The 17,459-nt window shown below is 42.9% G+C and overlaps 1 long non-coding RNA gene across 1 annotated transcript in view; it reads right to left on the bottom strand.

The window, feature by feature from the left end:
• Window positions 1–9,866: 9,866 nt before the first annotated feature.
• LOC139155139 (uncharacterized) overlaps window positions 9,867–17,459 on the bottom strand; it is a 115,786-nt gene continuing 108,193 nt past the window's right edge. Inside the window, exon 3 of the long non-coding RNA XR_011557035.1 lies at window positions 9,867–9,906. This is a non-coding gene — a long non-coding RNA (uncharacterized lncRNA). The remainder of the gene's footprint in view (window positions 9,907–17,459) is intronic.

The following is a 17,459-nucleotide window of genomic DNA, read 5'->3' as shown; positions in this document are numbered from 1 at the left end:
GAAGGACTGAGGAGGAAGTTTGTGTGGGTGGGTGGGAAAGAAGGAGGGAAAGAAAGAAAGGTGGAGGGAAAGATAAAGAAAGAAAGAAGAAAGAAAGAAAGAAAGAAAGGGGAAGGGAGGGAGGGAGGGAGGAAGCAAGGAAGAAAAGAGTGAGAAAGAAGATTGAGTGGGAGGGAGGAAAAAAGAAAGTAAAAGAAAGGAGGAAGGGAGGGAGGAAGAAGTGAGGAGGGTTGGGTGGTTCGGTTGGTGGGAGCATGGGAGGGAAAGAAAGAAAGAGAGGGAGAGAGAGAGAGAGAGGAGGAAGGAAGGACTGAGGAGGAAGTTTGTGTGGGTGGGTGGGAAAGAAGGAGGGAAAGAAAGAAAGGTGGAGGGAAAGATAAAGAAAGAAAGAAGAAAGAAAGAAAGAAAGAAAGGGGGAGGGAGGAAGCAAGGAAGAAAAGAGTGAGAAAGAAGATTGAGTGGGAGGGAGGAAAAAAGAAAGAAAAAGAAAGGAGGAAGGGAGGGAGGAAGAAGTGAGGAGGGTTGGGTGGTTCGGTTGGTGGGAGCATGGGAGGGAAAGAAAGAAAGAGAGGGAGAGAGAAAGAGAGAAAGAGGAGGAAGGAAGGACTGAGGAGGAAGTTTGTGTGGGTGGATGAGAAAGAAGGAGGGAAAGAAAGAAAGGTGGAGGGAAAGATAAAGAAAGAAAGAAGAAAGAAAGAAAGAAAGGGGGAGGGAGGGAGGAAGCAAGGAAGAAAAGAGTGAGAAAGAAGATTGAGTGGGAGGGAGGAATAAAGAAAGAAAAAGAAAGGAGGAAGGGAGGGAGGAAGAAGTGAGGAGGGTTGGGTGGTTCGGTTGGTGGGAGCATGGGAGGGAAAGAAAGAAAGAGAGGGAGAGAGAGAGAGAGAGAGGAGGGAGGAAGGACTGAGGAGGAAGTTTGTGTGGGTGGGTGGGAAAGAAGGAGGGAAAGAAAGAAAGGTGGAGGGAAAGATAAAGAAAGAAAGAAGAAAGAAAGAAAGAAAGAAAGGGGGAGGGAGGGAGGAAGCAAGGAAGAAAAGAGTGAGAAAGAAGATTGAGTGGGAGGGAGGAAAAAAGAAAGAAAAAGAAAGGAGGGAGGGAGGGAGAAAGAAGTGAGGAGGGTTGGGTGGTTCGGTTGGTGGGAGCATGGGAGGGAAAGAAAGAAAGAGAGGGAGAGAGAGAGAGAGAGAGGAGGAAGGAAGGACTGAGGAGGAGGTTTGTGTGGGTGGGTGGGTGGGTGGGAAAGAAGGAGATAAAGAAAGAAAGAAAGAAAGAAAGAAAGAAAGAAAGAAAAAAGAAAGAAAGGGGAGGGAGGTGAAGGGAGGGAGTGGAGGGTGGAAGGACTGAGGAGGAAGTTTTGGTGGGTGGCAGTGAGGGAGAAAAAGAAAGGAACAGAGGGAGAGAAAAAGGGAGGGAGGGAGAGGGGGAAGGAGGCAGGGATGGAAGGAGGAAGGAAGGAGAAGTTGAGTGTGTGGGTGGAAGGAATGGAGGGAAAGAAAGAAAGGGGGAGAGAAAGAGAAAGAAAGAAAGAAAAAAAGAAAAAGAAAGAAAGGGGGAGGGAGTGGAGGGCGGAGGATGTTTGTGTGGGTGGCAGTGAGGGAGGGGAAAAAGAAAGGGGGAAGAGAAAGAGAAAGGAAGGAAGAAACGGAGGGAGAGAAAGAGGGAGGGAGGGGGAAGGAGACAGGCAGGGAGTGAAAAAGGAAGGAAGGAAGGAGAAGTAGAGTGGGTGGGTGGAAGGAATGGAGAGAAAGAAAGAGAGATGGGGAGAGAAAGAGAAAGAAAGAAAAGGAATGAATGAATGAATGAATGAATGAAAGAGAAGTGAGGGAGGGTTGGACGAAAGAAGTAAAGAAGGAAGAAAGGAGGGAAGAAGTTGGATGGGAAGTAGGGAAAGTAAGGGAGAGGGAAAGAGAAAGAAAGAGAAATAGAGAGAAAGGAAGGAGGGAGGAAGGAAGGAAGGAAGGAGTGAAGATGAAGGTTGGTTGGGTGGATAGGTGGGAGGTAGGGAGGTAAAGAAAGAAAGGAGGAAGAAAGGAAGAAATAGATGAGAAAGAAAGAGAGAAAGAGAAAAATCCTATTATTTTTAATTGTTCCATGACATGACACCTGCTGAATCCCATGACCATGAAGCCACCCCCCCACATGGTCACATGGCTAGTAAGCCCCTCCCACCCAATCACATGACCATCAAGCCACAGCCACAAAATAAGCCACGCCCACGGAGTGGTAGTAAAATACTTGGGAAACACACACAAACACAAACACACACAGCTTTGGAACCATTATTCCCTGAGTAATTAAATTGGGCAGATCTGTTGAGGTGGTTCCCCTCCTTCTCCTCGGGATTCCTCCTCCAAAGGATCTGAGATCCATGGATCCCTATCGGGACCCCCTACCTGCCACGGCTGCAGCCTTGGAGACCCCGACCTCTCTTCTCCCTCCGTCCTTCTCCTCCTCCATCTGGGGGAATAGGCAGCATTGAAGACATGGGCCAGAGTCTTCGTGAGGATGTAAATGTCATAGACATTTGAGAACTCTATTGTGTCCCTTTTCCTCTGGGCCTCCAGTGGGGCTTTCTGGGTGCATCTTCTGCAGCCTTTGACAGAAAAGACGTTCTTTGAAAGAGAACAGAGAAAATAAAGATCTCGAAAGTTTTCTTCCACAAAGAAATTGCGTTCATAGGCTTCATCTTCTGGCCTTTCCTTGAGCAGATAATCAAACTGCAAAATACTGTGGATGTATTTGCGAAGACTGTAGTGTATTGGATACTCTACAAAAGTTATGAGGATCCAGACTTTCTCTTCAATGAGTCCCGGCAAGCGCAGAAATATTTCATGGAAAGGAAGAATTCTGTCCCAAAGGGGATCACGTTCCATGAAGTGAACATAGACATTGACGTGTCTCCACTTAGAGAGGGCATCCCTGAGGGAGGCTGTAGGTTCAGTTGTTGAGAATTGTTGTGATATAACCACACAAATTCCATTCCTGACAAGCACAGGAGGGAAAGTCCTCATGAAGTTCTCTCCCTTCTCTGTGTCTAAAGCAAAGAGACCAATCAGGGTCCATCTGAAATGGAGGAGCAGTTGGACAATGGCTGGGTACTGGATCCCTTCTTTCTCTTGTGTCTGGTGGAAAAAGGGGAATTTGCTTTTATCACTCAGAGCCTCTGAAGCAATTCCATGTTTGATCTGAAAAAGCAATGAAAATGCTGTGTCATATTTGGGGTCAGATCAAATCCAAAATATTACATTTTAATAAATGCAACCTGCTTCTCATGAATGTATTGGAACAATTTGTAGTTAGACATTGTTTGAAATATTAAAGACAGAATATTAGCAAGATTGTATAATAAAAAATGAAAAAGAATAAAATTTAAAAAATTATACACATTGTGAATAATATTACTGTACCACCTTTACAATTTACCACAATTAGATTAACATTTTGAAATGCTGACTGAAGTATTATATTCCAATAAAGGGCCTATTATAATTTTTGAGGATTGGTGCATCTCTTTCTGTTTCTGTATCCCAGATTTTTTCTGGAGGACTTTTTTTAGCTTCTTCTCCAGTTATACAAGAAACCGGGCGACCTCAGTTCCTAATACGATTTGTAAGTTGTATAATCCAAGATTTCTCTTTCATTGAACTTTTGACTGTTTTTGGAGTCTGTCAGTTTTCATAGATTAGAATTTATGCCGATATCCATATTTTCTGAATTTGGACATAGCAGAAATTGTATAAATTGCAAATACAACTGTGAGGGCAGCAGCTGGACTCCTTTTACTCACCCCAAGACCTCAGAGGTCGTGATGGGGTTGGTTCTGCTAGAGATTTCTCTCTGGGGGTTTAGGACTTTTTGCCTCCGCCAGTTGGACGAAGCTTTTTCTTCCACTGCAGCTGATCGGCCGCTGCCTTCTCTCCCTCGCCCAAAGGCCCCTAGCTCTTGGCCCCAGCCCTTTGGTCACACAAATCCACCTTCAGCCACAGCCTTTTGGCCACATGGGACACTTCGCCACCATCCAATAAGAACGGTTCTTGCAAAATGCTACTTTGGGAAGCAAAGAATGGGAGAGTTTGCTCTTTCATACACACACACACACCAGTTGAATGATAGAGAGGGAAGGGACCTCAGTGGCCATCTAGTCTGACCCCCTTCTCATTCAGGAGACTTACAGAATGATAGAGAGGAAAGGGACCTCAGTGGCCATCTAGTCTGACCCTCCTTCTCATTCAGGAGACTTACAGAATGATAGAGAGGGAAGGGACCTCACTGGCCATCTAGCCTGACTCCCTTCTCATTCAGAAGACTTATAGAATGATAGAGAGGGAAGGGACCTCAGTGGCCATTTAGTCTGACTCACAGCTCAAGCAGGAGAATGGAGGGGACCTCAGAGGCCATCTAGTCTGACCCCCTTCTCATTCAGAAGACTTATAGAATGATAGAGAGGGAAGGGACCTCAGTGGCCAACTAGTCTGACCCCTCTTCTTTTTCAGGAGACTTACAGAATGATAGAGAGGGAAGGGACCTCAGTGGCCAACTAGTCTGACCCCTCTTCTTTTTCAGGAGACTTACAGAATGATAGAGAGGGAAGGGACCTCAGTGGCCATGTAGTCTGATCCCCTTTCTCATTCAGGAGACTTACAGAATAATAGAGAGGGAAGGGACCTCACTGGCCATCTAGCCTGACCCCCATTCTCCTTCAGGAGACTTACAGAATGATAGAGAGGGAAGGGACCTCAGTGGCCATCTAGTCTGACTGCCAGCTCAAGCAGGAGAGTGCAGGGGACTTCAGTGGCCATCTAGTCTGACCCCCCTTCTCATTCAGGCGACTTACAGAATGATACAGAGGGAAGGGATCTCAGTGGCCATCTAGGCTGACCTCCCTTCTCATTCCGGAGACTTATAGAAGGATATATATATAGAGAGAGATAAATGCAAAGGGAGTTTGAGAGAGGACCATGTAGCAGTGTGTTCCCATGGCCAATTTAGCAGGTCAGAATTTGTCAAATGTGTATGGGTGGAAGAACGGGGTGGGAATGGATGACCACCAATGTCCCTTCCAACTCTTGTTAAAAGTGTATTGGTGGAGGGCGGGGGTGGCCCCCTACCCCCACCTCTGGGGCCTCCAAGTTTTTGTCTTTCTCAACACTTTCTTTAGTCATAAGTGCTCCATGCATTGTAAAAATTCCAAAGATTACCATGAGGAGCACGTCATAAAGGAGCCCCAGACAATAACCAGTAACTTTACATCTGTCCTTTGCTAAGAGAATGCTGCTTAGCTCTCTCTCCCACCCCTCTTTTGAGAGGACTGCTCTGTTTGGGTTCCTAAATTAGCTTTTAAAGGATTAGCTTATTGTGAGGCAGGGAGTTCCACCAGCCAATTTAAGAGCCCATGAATTTGACTGGAAGACTAATTCTCCTGCTTGCGAAGGGGGTTGGACTAGATGGTCTCTGAGGTCTCCTCCCTCTCTATCATTCTGTTTCATTCTCCTGCTTGAGCTGGGGGTCAGACTAGATGGCCTCTGAGGTCCCCTCCATTCTCCTGAATGAGAAGGGAGGTCTGACTAGATGGCCACTGAGGTCCCTTCCCTCTCTATCATTCTGTAAGTCTCCTGAATGAGAAGGGGGGTCAGATAGATGGCCCCTGAGGTCCCTTCCCTCTCTATCATTCTGTAAGTCTCCTGAATGAAAAGGTGGTCAGACTAGATGGCCACTGAGGTCCCTTCCATCTCTATCATTCAACTGGTGTGTGTGTGTATGAAAGTCCCATTCTTTCTTTCACAAAGTAGCATTTTGTAAGAACTGTTCTGATTGGATGGTGGCGAAGTGTCCCATGTGGCCAAAAGGCTGTGGCTGAAGGTGGATATTTGTGACGAAAGAGCTGGGGCCAATAGCTAGGGGCCTTTGGGCAAGGGAGAGAAGGCAGCGGCCGATCAGCTGCGGCGGAAGAAAGAGCTTCGTCCAACTGGTGGAGGAAAAAAGTCCCATCTCCCTTTCTGAAGCCCCAAACATCAGAGGGGTGAAGAACATGGGGAAAACCTTGGCCTCTTATGCTTTGATAGTTGAGGGTAAGGAAGCTGGAGAGCTATGATGTTTTCATTTAAGCACCACTGTCACTCAGGCCTTTTCTCTGACTGAGCTCCTTTGATGATGAGGGTACCAGATTCAGTCTCAGAGAAAACAACCCCAGGTAAGGAAAGGTGTTACACACTCTATTGGCTGACCAACTGTGGCTACCATGTCACTTCCCAAAGACCATAACTTTTGAACTTGATTGATTAATTATCAGATAATTATTATGACAAAAGAATCCAAGTCTTGTTCACAGGGTATACAATCCAATGTATAAGTATGATACTATCATTTTGTTAGTGGAAATTAGTGTGTCCCAATAGCTATTTAGCATGCTCAACATGTGTAACTATAACAGAACGTAAAACAGAATAAAAGAATTGGAAGGGACCTTGGAGGTCTTCTAGTCTAACCTCCTCCTCAATCAGGGGACCATATACTCTTCCAGACAAGTAGCTGTCTGGTCTCATTTTAAAAATCTCCAGTGTTGGAGCACGCACAACTTCTGGAGACAATTTATTCCACTGATTAATTGCTCTAAGTGTCAGGAAATTTCTCCTTAGTTCTACGTTGTTTCTCTCCGTGATTAGTTTCAATCCACTGTTTCTTGTTTTGTTTTCCAGTTTTTGGAAAATAGGTCAACCCATCCCCCCCATTCTTTGGGGCAGCCCCTGAAATATTGCACACTGTTATTAGGTCACTGTGAGAAAAGGAAAAATAATGACACAGGAGCCAGGTGAACAGGAACAGACGTTTACTATCTCGTTACTCAAGGAGAGGCCAACTCAGGCAGAGAATCACCCCTGAAGAAGGCAATTGACATCTTCACATCTCCATTTTTATACCAAATCGACAATTCATATGTGACTCCCAGTATACCGAACACTCCCATAAGTCATGACGTGAGCAATGACATATGTTCTTAATGTATTTTTTCCCCTTACGTAGGGACTAGCCCCAGTTTCATATCCTGTTTTTCACACAATGAGCTAAAAATACAATATGTGTTCATAATACTGCTTCACACGCATGGTTATATAATGGTAGAGAGGGAAGGTCATTTGAGTATAAAAGACAACTTGATATCACAATATGGCTTCACTTTGATTCCCTTCTTTACACAATAGAAACCATCTTTACCTTTTCCTCTCAGTCACTCAAAGTCCTTTTCATTCAACTAGACATATTCAATTCCTGCAACTGTTCTTCATATGTTTTAGTCTCCAGACCCTTAATCATCTTAGTCTCTACATTTTTAAAACAATATTGTGATCAAAATCGGAGGCAGTATTCCAAGTGTGATCTTGCCAAGGCATTATAAAGTGATACTAATACTTCACATGATTTTATCCATCTGTTGATGCAAATGTTTTTGGCTTTTTTGGCTGGTGCCAAACACTGTTGGTCCATTTTTAATTGATTGTCCACTAAGACTCCAAGATCCCTCTCACAGTTGCTACAATTGAGGCAGATTTCACCTAATCTGTAAGTGAACATTTGGTTTCTCTAGCCTAAGTGTAAAACCTTACATTTCTCTACATTGAATTTCATCTTGTTAGGGTTCAAGTCTATCTAGATCCATCTGGATCTTCACCTTATCTTCTGGGGTGCTGGCTATTCCTGCCGCTTGAGGACCACCGGCTGACTCCATCTGGGCATCAGGCTGCCTATCTCACATACTTTTTGGCTTACTGAGAAATAGGTTGTGGCTGACCTTGTCAAAGCCTTCCTGAAATCCAATTGCTGTATACTATGTGCACTGCCTTTCACTGGTCCAATAATTTAGTAAATGAAATAACATTTATTTATAATCTGTTTTTTTAATCCTGTATTAGTCCTAGTAAGTCATTCATATCTATACTGAATAACAAGGGTTCAATTATGTATCTTTCCTTTCCCTGCTTGGTAATCATACGTCCTTCTTCTCGTGGCCCCATTGAGCCCAAACCTCCCTCTCCAACAAGGACTTGGATCAGGGCCAACAGGCTGAGCTCCATTTGGAGGGCAATCCATTTTCTCCATCCCATTTCTCTGTTCATTGAGTCAAATGCTGCAGTAACATCTAGAAAGCCTGCAAACCTTGTTTTTCCTCACTGATATAGATTAGATATTTCACGGCCAATTTGAGCCAATAGATGATCATTAACTTATGCATTGTTTCTTATAAAATCTACATCACTTTTAACTCTACTTAAAACCTTATGGTTCTTCTGAAAGGAATGCATTTTTCTCAAGTTTAATTAACAGGATCATGGCATAAATTTTAGCCACAATATCTGCTAGTCCATTTGGTCCATAATTGCTAGAGTCTTTTTTATTCCATATACTAGTTACATAAAATGCAACTATTGCCAACTTCAATCCGAGTGGATAGGGCAGGTGTTGTCTTCTAAAATGAAGATGCCAATAGGGGCCCCAAAAACTAGATATATTTTTGGATCAATTAACTAGTTGGTAGAATGTCTTCTCCAGGGTAGGTATTGTTTGCATCTCATGCCTTTTATGATTAATTTCAACATGAACATAATGGGGGAGAACACTGACATTTTAATGGAGAAAAGCAGCTCTTGAATTCTATGAAGAAGACATGATTGCATGTGTTGGTCACCCACCACTTACTTTTACCAGGTGGAGAAAAGCACAAACAAACCTGTGGGACTTTGTAGGTGCCTCCTATTGTTGACATCTGGATGGAGATTTCATTGCGAGCTATATCAAGAAGAGCCAGAAGGTTCTCCTTCCTTCCACAGCCATAGTTGGGGACATTGGCTTCTCCAGTGGAGAGAATGTCCATCAAGGCATCTGAAGTGTGGAAAGTGCTCACATAGTTTTCATGGATATTGCAGCCAAGTGTGAGGTTGTGCATGAACTGGGAATTCTTGTTGATCAGTTGAAAGTTGAAAATTAATTTTAAGCCAAGTAAAAAACCATAAATATCCCTATTGTAAAAAAAAATGTTATTATAATCAACAGCAACAACAAATACTTCTTTTAATATATACTACTCAAAAAAATAAAGGGAATACTCAAAGAACCCATCCTAGATCTGAATGATTGAAATATCCTCATTGAACACTTTGTTCTGTACAAAGTTGAATGTGCTGACAATCAATGTTGCTTCCTAAGTGGATAGTTTGATTTCACAGAGGTTTGATTGACTTGGAGTTATATTCTGTTGTTTAAGTGTTCCCTTTATTTATTTTTTTGAGCAGTGTATAATCTTCCACATGCCTAGTGAACCAAAAGCAATGATCAGTTACACAAATATGGAAATCGACTGAGATACGGCAACCACAACTGATTCCCCAATCACTTCAAATAAAATTCATTATTCAAATGATAAATTAAGGATTGAACAGAGAAAGGAAAATAATCTGCAGCCCTTTCAGCTTCTTCTCAGACCGCCTTTTTGAGTCTCTTTCACAAAATCAGAGAAAAACGAGAAGCCGTGGAAATCAAAATCGATCAGGAAATTAAACATATTCACAATATAGGAATAAATGAGGAAAAAAGATAAAAGAAGGAGAATGTTAGAACAGAGGGAGTGAAACTCCATCACCCTGAATGACTTACGGATCATGCAACACAAACTGAAGAGAAGGAGCCACGTTGAAAAGCAACTTTGGATGCAATGTGTCAAATGCAGTGAAGACTATAGCAATAAAATGGTCTCCTGGGCTGTAAAAGCTCAGTGGTTGTTTTCCATCCTGGTGCTCCAAACTCATCCAGCATTTCCTTCTTATCTTCCCAGAGACTGGATGGGACACAAGCAGCACCACAACCAGAAGCAGGAGGGCCATCATCCATGGGGTGACTCAATCAATCTCCTTCCTGTTCCTAAAGAAGAATTCAAAGGATTTTCAAAAGGTGGGACATGATGCAGTTGCTTTCCTGATTGAAACACAGCTTCACCTGGAAAGGAGAGAGACGTACATGCAAGAGACTCTGCCTGTCTCCAAACTCCCTATTTCTCTGCCCAAAGTCTCCCCTGGAGGATTCAGCCCAAGAGCAGAGCTGAAACGTTGATCGTAATAATTCTCCCTCTCAGGAGAGATCCCTGGATGATTCAACTTTGGGAGATTCTCTGGAGAGAAATGAAAGGGAAATAATCCCCCTATGGCGCATAATGGCAGGGGAAGAGATGGAATTAAATGGGTCATCTCGAATCGAGAGATTTGGGAGCTCCATTCTGCAAAATGACCCCAGAGGGAATACACGGCAACTGTGGCTAAAGAAACAAATAACTCTGACATTTGTGGGCATGGAGACAAAATCCCAGGGGCCAGTTAATACCAGAGCATCTCACAGATCTGAAATAGCTGCCTTCTGAGTTAAAGCCAACATATATTTAACTTTATTTTGAAAGTTAAACCTCAAAGGCACCACACAAAAGCGCTGATGCAACTTTAGTGAAACACTACTTACCAGAACTTTGCAGAGTTAAAAAAAACTTTCTGTCTCTCACATACACATACACACACACAAAAGGGCTGATGCAACTTTAGTGAAACACTAGTTACCAGAACTTTGCAGAGTTAAAAAAAACTTTCTGTCTCTCACATACACATACACACACACAAAAGGGCTGATGCAACTTTAGTGAAACACTAGTTATCAGAACTTTGCAGAGTTAAAAAAAACTTTCTGTCTCTCACGTACACACACACAAAAGGGCTGATGCAACTTTAGTTAACTTTTTAAAAACTTTGCAGAGTTTTAAAAGAAACATTTCTCTCTGTGTCTCTCACATACACACACACAAAGACATGCACAAAAATCAGAGAGAAGTTAGAAAAAAACTGGCTAGCTTAGCAACCTGAAGATTAGTGGACTTCAACCCCCACTATTCCACTGTCAGCACTCAGGGACCTTCCTCCCCTGGGCCTTTCCCTGCTTCAGCTGTTCCTCTCGCTGCCTGTAGGGGGCAGTCTGAGCTCTGGCCTTTAAATCCTAACTGGCCTCCTCAGGCAGTGAGTAGGACACCTAAAGCTGGCAAAGACACATTTGTTGTTGTTATTTTTAGGCCCATTCTTACAAGGCCTTTTGAACATCTTTATTTGAAGAAAGACCAATCCTTTAGCCCATGATTTATTTGTGGGGTTTTGTGTTCTCTGGCCAGGTTGTCATCCTCTTGTGGGTAGAATGAAAGGAAAAACCACCCGTGCACCTCTCTTTTGTGACTGTGTTCCCAAGTGGTTGTAGTCTTTCATTATTGCATTCAAGTCCTTTCCTGTGTCATTTGTTCCACCATGGATCACCAGTAGGGGGCAGTAGTCAATGGGCTTTATTATTTTAGCTTTTAACTCTACTTAAAACCTTCTGGTTCTTCAGCAAGGAATGCATTTTTCTCAAGTTTGACTAAGAGGATCATGGGATAAACTTTAGCCACAATATCTGCTAGTCCATTTGGTCTATACTTGCTAGTGTCCTTTTTATTCCACATTTCAGATACAGAAAATGCTGCTATTGCCAACTTCAATCTGAGTGGACACGGCAGACTTTATTTCTATGTGAAAGTGAAGATGTCAATAGAGGCCCCAACAACCAGGGAAATTTTTTTGAGTTGGTAGAATGTCTTCTCCATGGAAAGTATTGCTTGTATTTCAGGCCTTTTATGACGAATCTCAACATGAACATAATGGGGTAAAACATTGACAATTTTGCTAATATGGAGAAAACTTGTTCTTTAATTCAACCAAGTGGTCGTAGTCTTTCATTATTGCATTCAAGTCCTTCCCTGTGTCATTTGTTCCACCATGGATGACCAGTAGGGGGCAGTAGTCAGTGGGCTTTATTATTTTGGTAAGGTTTTGCGTTACGTCAGAGATTTTAGCTCCAGAGAGGCAGCACACCTCTCTGGTTTATTTTATTTATTTTATTTATTCGATTTTTATGCCGCTCTTGTCTTTAGACTCGGCAGCTTACAACATGTTAGCAATAGCACTTTTTAACAGAGCCAGCATATTGCCCCCAACAAACAGGTCCTCATTTGACCCACCTTGGAAGGATGGAAGGCTGAGTCAACCTTGAGCCGGTGGTGAGATTTGAACCACTGACCTACAGATCTACAGTCAGGTTCAGTGGTCTGCAGTACAGCACTCTACCTGCTGCGCCATCCCGGCTCCTGGTTTGGTTGTCCGGGTCTTCAGATGGCAGGTTCAGTTCCCCTGAGAATTGAGTCACCCATCAGCAGCTTTCTCCTTTTCCTTTTGATTGGGTTGGTGTGGGGCAGTGGTTCTCAACCTAGGGGTCGGGACTCCTTTGGGGGTCAAATGACCATTTCACAGGGGTCGCCTGAGACCATGGAAAAAGACAAATTTCCCCTGGTGTTAGGAACTAAAGCTTCTTCAGAGTCTTCGGAGAGGGGCGGCATACAAATCTAATTTATTATTATTATTATTATTATTATTATTATTATTATTACTATTATTACTATTATTATTATTATTATTATTATTATTATTATTATTATTATTATTATTATTTTCTGGTGCCTTGGAACATATTTTTACAATCCAACCAATCAGGCATTTACAGTCCCTCTGACCTTCCTGCCAATCAGCTTCAAGCTCTTGCGAAAATAGGCACTAGACTTATGGTTGGGGGTCTCCACCACATGAGGAACTGTATTAAGGGGTCGCGGCATTAGAAAGGTTGAGAACCACTGCTGTGGGGAGTCTTTTTCTTTGTTGCCATAGCGTCTGGTGGCACAGTTTTATTGTGCTTTCTTTCTGGTAGTTCTTTGTCAATTATCTGTGGGTTCTCTTGTGAGGAGTCCCAGGTATTTGTTGTTTGTAGGCAGTGAGATTGGGAGGGGGCTGGTTGGACTTGGTAGTGGTTTTGTATTTGGTTTGTTTTTCCTTCTTGGTGTGACATGTGTCCATTCGTTTTCATCCTCTGGGGCAGAGATGGGGAACCTATGGCACGGGGGCCACAGGTGGCAGGTGGAGCCATATCTACTGGCACATCCGCTGTTGCCCTCGCTCAGCTCCAACATGCATGTGTGTGTGGGCCAGCTGATTTTTGGCTCACATAGAAGCTCTGGGAGGGGTTTTTTTTGCTTCCAGAAGTTGGGAAACAGGCCGTTTCCAGCCTCCAGAGGGTCTCCAGAGGGGGAGGAGGTAAGTTCTTTTTGCCCTCCCCAGGCATTGAATTATGGGTGTGGGCACTCGCGCAAACAAGCAATGCTTTTTTGTTACCCAAGGAAAAAAAGGTTTCGCCATCACTGCTCTGTGGGGTTGATTCTGTTTTGCTCGTCTGAGGTGTTGGGTCTACTAGGAGTTTGTTGGACTTTCTCATTTTGATGTTTGTGTTTCAGAGTTTTTAGGTTTTTCTCTAGGTTTTCTATTTTTCCCCTCAATTAGTTGGATTAATTTACATTTGTTGCATGTAAAGTTTAGGAGGTTTGAGGGCAGAAGTGTGTACACACAGCACAATCTGCAAATCACCATGAAGTCAGTTTGTTCCTCATCCCTGTGTGTGGTTGGTTGTAAGGTGGATGTGGGAAAGTAGAATGTCTTCCAGAAAGCCCTTAAATCCTGGCTTTTCCGGCAGGCCTGGAATTATGATTGACTGCAAGTAGGAATGGATTTGTAGGGTATTTTTGTTTTTATTGCATCACTGATTTTATTGCTCTATTTTTATTGTTGTATTTATGATTATTGTTAGCTGCTCTGAGTCCTATTTGGAGTGAGCAGCATATAAATACAATTAGAAAGAAAGAAGGAAGGAAGGAAGGAAGTAGGAAGGAAGGAAAGAAAGAAAGAAGGAATGAAAGAAAGAAAGAAAGAAAGAAAGAAGGAAGGAAGGAGTAAAGAAAGAAAAGAAAGAAAGAAAGAAAGAAAGAAAGAAAGAAAGAAAGAATGTCAGCTGGCCAGCCAGACACCTTCTGATTGTCATAGCAAAAATAGCAAAATTGGATTTTTATATGCACAACTACACACAAGTACATGAAATTCCATGTAATATTATTTAAGAGTTTCAAGTAAAAAAGCCCAATGAGTCCAATTTCTCTCTGTTCTTCGTAATTGACAGGAACACAACAGAAAAATCTCCAACTAATTGCACAAAAGGAAGAGCTCTGCAAAAATTTGGAACAAAGACTGAGAACTTTTAGATAGCAACTCTGCCTTTTCTCCCAGAATTTGATATTAAATTCTCGACAGTTTCCCCACCCAACCCCAAACAAATATTCTATACTGTCATAGTTCAACATAACATGAGTTTTTATTGATTAGCTCTTGAGCTATATCAAAGTGCAAAGTTTCAAAAACAAACAATTATTAAAATTTGATAAAACAATTTAAAATTGAATTTAATATAATATAATTTAAAATGAAATTGGAATACAATACGATTTAAAATGAAGTTGGAATAAAATGCAATTCTAAAATTAAATTGAACAAAATATAATAATTTAAGATATAGATAAGATATGATAAAATTATAATTTGATGTTTACATAAATAAATAGAGAACTGGTGCAGCCATCCACTGAGAGCCCACCAAAGTTCTTTGGAGACCCTTGAAAGTGACCTTGTTCATCTTTGGGGTCTGTGTATGGTTTGTCCCCTGCGTTCAGGATGTTACATCACCAGGACCATCATCTGAAGATGAGGAGGTGGCCTCCATCACTGTTGAACCCCCGTACAGCAATCCATCAATTCCCACATCACCATAACTGATGAATGATGTCAGACATTCAGATATTAGAATATTAAAATGCTTGGAAATCTGCAAATTAGCCATAGAAATTCATGATAAAGAGGAAACAGAATTTTATAAAAGTAGAATAATTGGTATAATTGGTTGGAACAAAGACACAAAGTTAAATAGTTAGTAAGGTGGAAGATGAATAGATGTAGACCAGACGTTATGAGCTAGAGATAATTGTAATGTGTTAGATTTTAATGAATTATGTGAATATAGACAAGTTAATGAGTGTTATAAGTGTTATAGATACACAGAAGATATACTGATATGCAACATTGCTAAATAAATATTATTTTTTACTCTGTTCTGTTATGTAATGTTATGTGGTGTCTTTTGAAAGTTGGCTTTATACATATGTATTTATATGTTTTTAAAACTGTTCAATTAAAATTAGTTTTTATTTTGAAAAAGTCTGTGGAATGAAAAGAAAAAGCGAGGAGTGAAAGACCTTGGAAAGATCTTGGGCTAAATGACTTGGGGAGGGAGAGAGAAGGAGAGAGAGAGAGAGAGTAAGGAGGAAAAGGGGGGGGGAGAGAAAATACAGGAAAGGGTGGTGTGGTGGGATTTAGATGGTCCTCCTTGGTTCAGGAGGTTGGGAGTTCGATCCTAGCTAGAGGCAGATGTAGGGTCTCTTGCTTGGACAGAGGTTTGGAGTAGATGACCTGCAAGGTCCCTTCCTGCTCTGTTGTTGTGTTCATCTGAACCGGATTAATTGCCTTGTCCTGTCCACTCCTTCTGGGCTCCCTTGCATGACCCCGTCCTGCCTCATCCCTCCCCTCCTGAGGCCCCCCTTCCACCAGAAAAGGACCTGTCTCAAGATCCCGTAGGTCTCTTTGGATCAGGCAGTGGGATTCCCCGCCGGTTCCCTCTCTGCGCCAAGGAATCGTGGAAACGCTGCTGAGTCCAGAATGGGGCTTCCTCAAAATTAGGAATTGGGAGCATCCAGAAAGGAGGACCAATGGGAATTCTCCCTTCTGCAGCGTTATCGGTCTCCGGGCAGACTCTCCCTGGACTTCACTCCCTGGACTTCACCCACTGGAGGAGAGAGTTCCGCCCAGAGAAGAAGCCAAGATCCCCCCTCCCTCCCCCCCTCCCCCTTTTCCCGCTTCTCTCTCTCATATCCTTCAGGTGAAGCCACAAAGGACTCCGCCCAGAAACCGATGACGCTCGAGCAGGGAGAATTCCCATTGGTGCTGTGCCTCGTGCTGGCCCATTCTTCCTCTGGGGCTGGAAAGGGAAAACAAAAGAAAGGGAAAGAAAAGAAGCTAGAAGAAGGCCTGGAATTAAGATCGATTGTTAGTATTTATGGTTTTTTTAAATTATATCTGTGATTTTAGTGATTTTTTTTTACTGTTTTTACTTGTGTTTATAACCATTCATTGTTAGCTGCTCAGAGTCCCTTTTGGAGTGAGCAGCATATAAACACAATGAATGAATGAATAGGAAAGGAAAAAGAAATTGAAATGAAAGGAAGATAGAAGAAGGACAGAAAAAGAAAGAGAAAGGAAAGGAAACAAAAGGGAAAATAAAGGGAAAGGAAGATAGATGGAGGAAGGATAGAAAGGGAGAGGAAAGGAAGGGCTGAAAAGCCAAGTCTCAAGATCTCCGGGATCCCTTTGGCTCTGGCAGTGGGATTCCCCGCTGGTTCCCCCTCTGGGCAAAGCGACGGGGTGGCGGAGAGGCTGCCCAGCCCAGAATGGGGCTCCAGGCGACGCCCGGCCGGAGAAACGCCGGAAGGGCCGAGAAAGGCCGCCTACAACCAGCGAGGTCCGTTGTTCGAGGAACCCCCGAAGCCCCGGCGGCTTTTCGGGAGGGAGGGAGAGGATGCGGCCGCTCAGCCCCAGAAACCCAGGGACTGCATTGGAAGGGGGGAGCGTTTGCCCGGAAGTTCGGAATAGGGAGGGGTCGGAAAATCAGAAGGACCAATGAGAATCCTTTTTTCTTCAGTGTCAAAGGTCTTCATCCGGGGAAGTCGAGTTCAGGGACAGAGAGAAGTGGATTATACAGAAGAACAGATTTAAGAGTAAAAGAATGAAGATGGTGTTTATTTTATATAGTTGGTCCCGAGAGCATCAACCAGGCAGGGCAACTATGTAGTGTTGAAAAATGAATAAAAGTAATAAGAGACTCATTATCATCTGGAGCATTAAATCACCTGTGATTGATGAATGATTTGAATAGGGATTTTGTGATTGTATGAAACCATATGAATATTACCACAATTAATTAATATGTATATTATTATAGGATTTAATGAAATATCTGATGTAGCAATGCAGAAATACTGAATGTTTGCTGATATTATAATTTCTTTTGTTGTTGTTTGTTTGATTGATTGTTAGTTTTTTTAAAATCATTTTTGATTGTTATTTATTTATTTGTCTGTTTCAAAATAGGGAGGGAAGGGCCTGGAGGAGCATCCCCAGGAAGGGGGGTCCCACCAGATGGCAGGCAGCCGTGGGAGGGAGGGAGGGAGGGAGGGAGGGAGGGAGGGGGTGTTTTTTATAGTTAAAATCCTCATTAGGATACAGAACCGTCTCTTCAATTCTTTGACTCCCACCACTGCCGGGGACTCCTCAGTCAGCCCTCTGAGACCCCCAACTCCCCCCTGGCCGTGGGGCTGAGTCTTCCCTTCAGTCACCACTGCAGGCCCCCTGCATGATGGATGGATGGGGGGT

The sequence above is a fragment of the Erythrolamprus reginae genome, assembly GCF_031021105.1.
Source record: "Erythrolamprus reginae isolate rEryReg1 chromosome 13 unlocalized genomic scaffold, rEryReg1.hap1 SUPER_13_unloc_11, whole genome shotgun sequence".
Taxonomy (NCBI): Eukaryota; Metazoa; Chordata; class Lepidosauria; order Squamata; family Dipsadidae; genus Erythrolamprus; species Erythrolamprus reginae.
This window is presented reverse-complemented; position numbering and strand designations above follow the sequence as displayed.